Below are 5,838 nucleotides of genomic sequence, written 5' to 3'. Positions count from 1 at the left end.
GCGTGCCGGAGCGATGCCCGCGGAGATACTGATAGAGAAGTATGCGACGCGATATGAGTCCGTAAGGGACAAGACGCGAAAGATCGGAAGCATAGACATACCCGCGGGTACAGAGAAAGGGTAGTTTTAAAAGACAGATTCAGGACGAGGTGATAAAACATGTGGCGGGACAGTGTGGAATTTCATCAAACAAGGGTCGTCCCACGTTCGCCTTCTTCGACAGATATGGTACAGGGTAGCCTTTAAATCTTTCCCAAAACCCAAACCACTGGGTCAGAGGTTCTCACCGGACACGGAAACTTCCGAGCGCGTCCTTCCAGTCTAGGGTCATGGACGGTGCCGCGTGTGGCCTACAATGGTGGGGGACACGATACAGCATTTCCCGGCTGGAGTGTCCGGGCTTTGGGGCGAAAAGAGTCGCTTTGCGTGAGTTGGGTTCCAATCGATAAATGGCGGTGGCCGGAAGTGGCTCAATTCTCGTGTTCGGGTCCAGAGGTCTTCGCCTTTCTGTCGATTATTGCCGAGGGGACCCTTTGGGTTTGAAGGGTTTCGAGGGCTAGATGTAAAAGTGTCTTCACGGAACCCCCCAACTGGAGCTTGTCGGAGGCTCAAGTAGGGGAAGCGGCCTCGTAATTTTTCTCGAGACAACCGTCCCCCCGGGGTGGCCCCTCGCGTAGTTGATAAGTTAGCTTGAAAATAGGCAGGTCCCCCCTCTAAAATAAAGTCATCCTTCCCTCCCTTCCAAAAAACTTCCACCCAACAGGGTTAGAGCGTGTGCCCAGGCCGGGACACAAATGGACAGGCCTCCCGTGGTCCCGTGGGCGCGGCGGGCGGGGATGCGGGCCCGTACCAGCCTAAACGCATACGGTCCAACGGCCGTAAGTGTGGCCCCTAGGAGGTAAATCGGTTGGAGGAGCAGGAGGGCTCGCTCGTCGCGGCTAAATTCCATCTGCGTACGCCCGCAGGCGTGCTGGATTTTTCTACTTCCGTTCTCGGGGCGGTTTCGTGGGACGGTGGGTAGCAGTTGTGGCGTTTTGCCCGTAGGGGCGAGGCAGCCGGAGTCTGTTGCTTTCGTTGGAACAGCTCTTACAATTTAAAAAGTCCCTATCTACTGTCTAGCGAAACCAAATGCCAAGGGAACGGGCTTGGAAAAAAAATTTGCGGGGAAAGAAGACCCTGTTGAGTTGACTTAGTCTGGCATTGTAAGGGGGACATGAGAGGTGTAGCATAAGTGGGGAAGTGGCAACATCGCCCGGGGAAATACCACTACTTTATCGTTTCCTTACTTACTCGGTTAGGCGGAGCGGTGCCCCCAGGGCTTCGCGCCCGGCGGTCACGGTGTTCTAGAGCCAAGCGTGTCAGAGGGGCGTGAGGCCTCGGCCGATCGCCGTTAATACTCCCCGCGTGATCCGATTCGAGGACACTGCCAGGCGGGAGTTTGACTGGGGCGGGTACCATCTGTCCAAGAATACGCATGGTGTCCTAAGGCCAGCTCAGCGGGACAGAACCTCGCGTTAGAGCAAAAGGGGCAAAAGCTGGCTTGATGCTCGATGTTCAGTACGCATAGAGACGCGAAAGCACGGCCTATCGATCCTTTTGGTGAAGAGTTTCCAGCAAGAGGTGTCAGAAAAGTCTGAAAAGTTACCACAGGGATAAACTGCTTGTGGCGGCCAAGCGTTCATAGCGACGTCGCTTTTTGATCCTTCGATGTCGGCTCTTCCTATCATTGCGAAGCAGAATTCGGCCCAAGCGTCGGATTGTCACCACGCACAACAGGGAACGTGAGCTGGGTTTAGACCGTCGTGAGAACAGGTTTAGTTTTTACCCTACTGATGACCTAGTCATTGCGATATGTAATCCTGCTCAGTAACGATAGTGGAACCGCAGGTTCGGACAATTTGGATTCACGCACGTCTGCCGAGCGGCCGGTGGTGCGAAGCTACCATCCGTGGGATTATGCCTGAAACGCCTCTAGGCCGTATCCTCTCTAGTCGAAGGGTGGTGGCAATGATATCTCTAGGAGTCTCGTGATGAGTCGCAAGGCTCCAAAACAATGTGACGCTACTAGGCGGCCGGTCCTCGGGCCGGTCGTCGCACGAGCCCGGGTTGCCGTACGGGCGCCATCGCCGTCCGTCGGGATCTCACCGCTACGACGGCACGGGCCGTCTACGGTCGATCATGGGTTTCGCAAGTTCGATGTCGAGACTCGGAATCGTCTGTAGACGAAATTAGGTAACCTGGCGGGGTGTTGGTACTCGGTTTGAGCAGTTACCACGCTGCGGGTTGTTGAGACTCAGCCCTCGCTTGGGGATTCGTCTTGTCGGGTTAGACGAGACCCCACACGTTCGACGGCGAAAGCAACACGCCGCGAACGGACTTGGATGAATTTCTCGCTCGCCCGGCGAAAGCAACCACGCCGCGAACGGACTTTGGAAAAATTTCTCGCTCGCCGGCGAAAGCAACACGCCGCGAACAGGACTTGAAGAATTTCTCGCTCGCCGGCTGAAAGCAACACGCCGCGAGCGAACTTGGAAAAAGCGGCTTGTGCGGCCGGAGTGGTTGGTCGCCGCCAACGAAAGCAACACGCCGCTGAATCGCGACTTGGGTTACGGGCGGCGCGTGCCGCCGGGGGTGTCGCCCCCCAACGAAAGCAACAGCCGCGAACGGCCCTTGGAAGAATTTGTCGCTCCCCCGGGGCCCCGAAAGCAACACCCCCGAAGGACTTGGAGAATTTTCGCTCGCCCGGGAAAGAAACGGGCAAAGGACTTGGGAAAATTTCTCGCTCGCCCGGCGAAAAAAAACGCCGCGGGAATTGGGAAGAATTTTGGTCGCCCCCCCGGGAAAAGCAACACCCCGCAAAAGGCCCTTGGATAAATTTTCCCCTCCCCCGGCGAAAAAAAAACCCGCAAAAACGGTTTGGAAAAAGAATTTTCCCCCCGGGGGAAAAGAAAACGCCGGAGGGTCCCGGCCCGGAGGTGCCGCTCAAACCGGCGGTCCCGCCCGGCCCGGAGGTGCCCCCGGCCCGGAAGGTACCGTCTTTTGTTATACCTTATTGTCCCGGCTTTTCTTTTGTTCCTTTTAATTAATGCAATTATCTTTGTTTTTAAATTTTCGCCTCGGCTATCGGAAAATATTTTATGTACAATAGGACTTTTCGATTTTTTGCTCTCCGCACAATGCTCGATTTGAACGCGCCTTTGGCGCTGCGTCGAATACGGCCGTGGTAGGCCCGTGCGTGCCAAAGCCGGCGGCCCGGGTTTGGGTACTAAAAGAAAACGTCGGCTGGGCGCGTCGAACGAGTTCGAGCGAGTCCGGCGAGTCGAAACGTATTTTCGACTCTCGCCAAACCCCGGGCGTTTTCGACGCTTCCGCCCTCGCCGACGTTTGGGCCCGGTCTTTTTGGGGGATATAAGGGGTAGGAGAGGGGGAAATTAATTTAGTGTCGCGTCTCGACGTTGAAAAACGAAGAATCGCCCGAACGGGTCGAGAACGGATTTGTCGAGTCGCGATTGACAGGAAAAGAAAACATTTATATAAAATTTTTGTTTTGGAAACCCCACAATTATAAAATAATAACGATGTCGCGAACGCGCCGCCGAAAAGTTTCTCACCTTGGAGGTTGCGGTTTTTCGCGAGAACGTAGTTGACTCTCGCGTCGCCCGTATCTCTTCGCCGGGGATTAGGTGCGGCCTTCTCTTTCGTCGCGAAGCGGCAAAATTAACGCACACTTATTTTTACGAGCCCGCAGTACGAGGGGTTTTGTCGAAAGACCGAATGGCCTTTTTGTGGGCGCAGCCTTAGGTTTTGGCGCCGGTTCCCCTCGTTTTTACGCACAGCGGAATGTGGCTTACCGGGGATCTACTCCCGGATCGGTTTGGGGAAAGAGTTGTTCTTCCCGTCGCTTTGACGCCGGCGAATTTTTATTGGGGTCGTGGCGGTTAAACGGTAAAACCCGGGGACAGAACGTCTCGACGCTAAGCATCGCCATCGCAAATTTAGCGAGGGGGGGGAAATCGGCGGCTTCGGGACCGCGCATAAAAATTTTGGGGAAAATTTAAGAACACGAGATTTTGATCTTGTGGTTTTTTGAAGGAGAGGAGGGGAAGAAGAGGAGAGGGGGGCCCCGGGTGGGGGTTTACTCTCGCCCCCGTCGTTCTTCGTACGCTTTAATAATAGCGTTTAAAACACAAGAGGGCGCCGACCGGCTGAGCAAACCGGCGGCAAAAAAAAAATGGCACATACGAGCGTGTCGCGGCGCTCGGGGTTTGGGCCACAAAAGGGCCGGCGCAAAAAGAGCTAGCGACGATCTTCGGGCTGCTCGCGGACTCCCTTGCGAGAAACCCGAACCGAAGCCCCCTGGTTGACCCTCCCAGAGTCATAGTTTGTTCAAAGATTTAAATGTAATTTTTTTAAATTCATTTTTATTTTTAAAAAACTTTAATCGTTCCAAAAAAAAACCCCTATTATAATATTAGTGGGGGGTGTATAAACTATCATTTAAACCATTCAGTTAAAACCTTTTTAATAAATTTTTTAATAAATATCACTAACATATTTTAATTAATATTAAATTTAAATCATTTTTAAAGAATTTTTTTAAATTCATTTCATTATAAAAATTATAAAAAAAAAAATTGTTTAAAATTTGTTAGAAAATTTAAATGTGATAATTTTTTAAAAAAGGCTTTAAATAAAATAAAACATAGGATTTTAAATTTTTTTTATGCCAAGTAGATAAAAGACTAAAATATTAGAATTTTAAATTTACTTAATATTAAAACTGATATATTTTATAATTTTTTCTTTTTATACAAATTTTTAAAAAAATAATTTTTAATAATACTTTTGCACTTAAAAACTAGCATTGTTTTTAATATTAACCATTTAAATAATAAAAAAATATAATTATGGTATGAAATTAATCTTTCAAATAAAAAAAGAAATATGCAAAAATAAACTCTAAAAAAATCTATAAATAAGCGTAATAATAATAAATGTGCAATAAACGTAATAAAAAACGTTCAAATATTTTATTTATTAATATAAAATTATATATTTAAACCTGCCCTTTTTGTTTAGATCTCCTTTTTGCATCTTTTTTTTTGTTTTTCCTTTTTTCCAAAAAAAGAATAGGTGTTTTATAATAGGTCAATAAGTCAATTTGCAATAAATATTCTATACAAAATAAAAAAAGTTTTTAATTTTGTTTTTAAATTTAAAAAAACTAATACACGCAATAAGAACAGATAGTGATGTGTTACCTTTTAAAATCAGTTTTTTATAAAAAAAAAAATTTTGAGATAAGATAATAAAATAGAAAAATTGAGGTTTTATATAAACTTAAAAATTCGGTCAAATCTTGCTTGGCTAAAATTGCCATTTGAAAATTATACCCTAATTTCCCTTTATTGTTAAATTGGTTCTTGAAGTTCGCGCAGCATCTAACAACAATTTTTTAAAAGAAGGGGTTTGGTTTAAGTTTTTAAAAAAATTTAAAGCGTTTAAATTTTAAAATTTTAAAATTTTGTATATATGTAATATACTTTTTTAAAAATTTTTTTATTTTCCTAGATTAATTATTTGAATAAGAATTAGAGTTCAAATAGCTTTCATCCAAAAAAACCATGCATAGAATGCATTAAAAAGTGTCAAAAAAATATGTAAATAAAAACATTTTTTTGTTTTAAATATTATATACTTATTTATGTACAATAGAAATGCGAAAATTTTAAAGGCTTTTTTCAATTTTGCACCAGCCCAAAAATTTTCCATTGCAAAATTTATTTTTTTTAAAATATGTTCTCGACGAAATCACATCTGTGACCTTTACCTCCTAAA

General features: G+C 46.2%; 1 pseudogene; it reads left to right on the top strand.

Annotated features, from left to right (window-relative positions):
• Positions 1 to 1,075: 1,075 nt before the first annotated feature.
• LOC146720605 (large subunit ribosomal RNA) lies at positions 1,076 to 2,314 on the top strand (annotated as a pseudogene).
• The last annotated feature ends 3,524 nt before the right edge of the window (positions 2,315 to 5,838 follow it).

This window comes from Nylanderia fulva, unplaced genomic scaffold (assembly GCF_048542155.1).
Source record: "Nylanderia fulva isolate GAGA-0341 unplaced genomic scaffold, ASM4854215v1 Scaffold654, whole genome shotgun sequence".
NCBI lineage: Eukaryota > Metazoa > Arthropoda > Insecta > Hymenoptera > Formicidae > Nylanderia > Nylanderia fulva.
The sequence above is the reverse complement of the archived record's forward strand: the minus strand, read 5'-3'. Positions and strand labels throughout refer to the sequence as shown.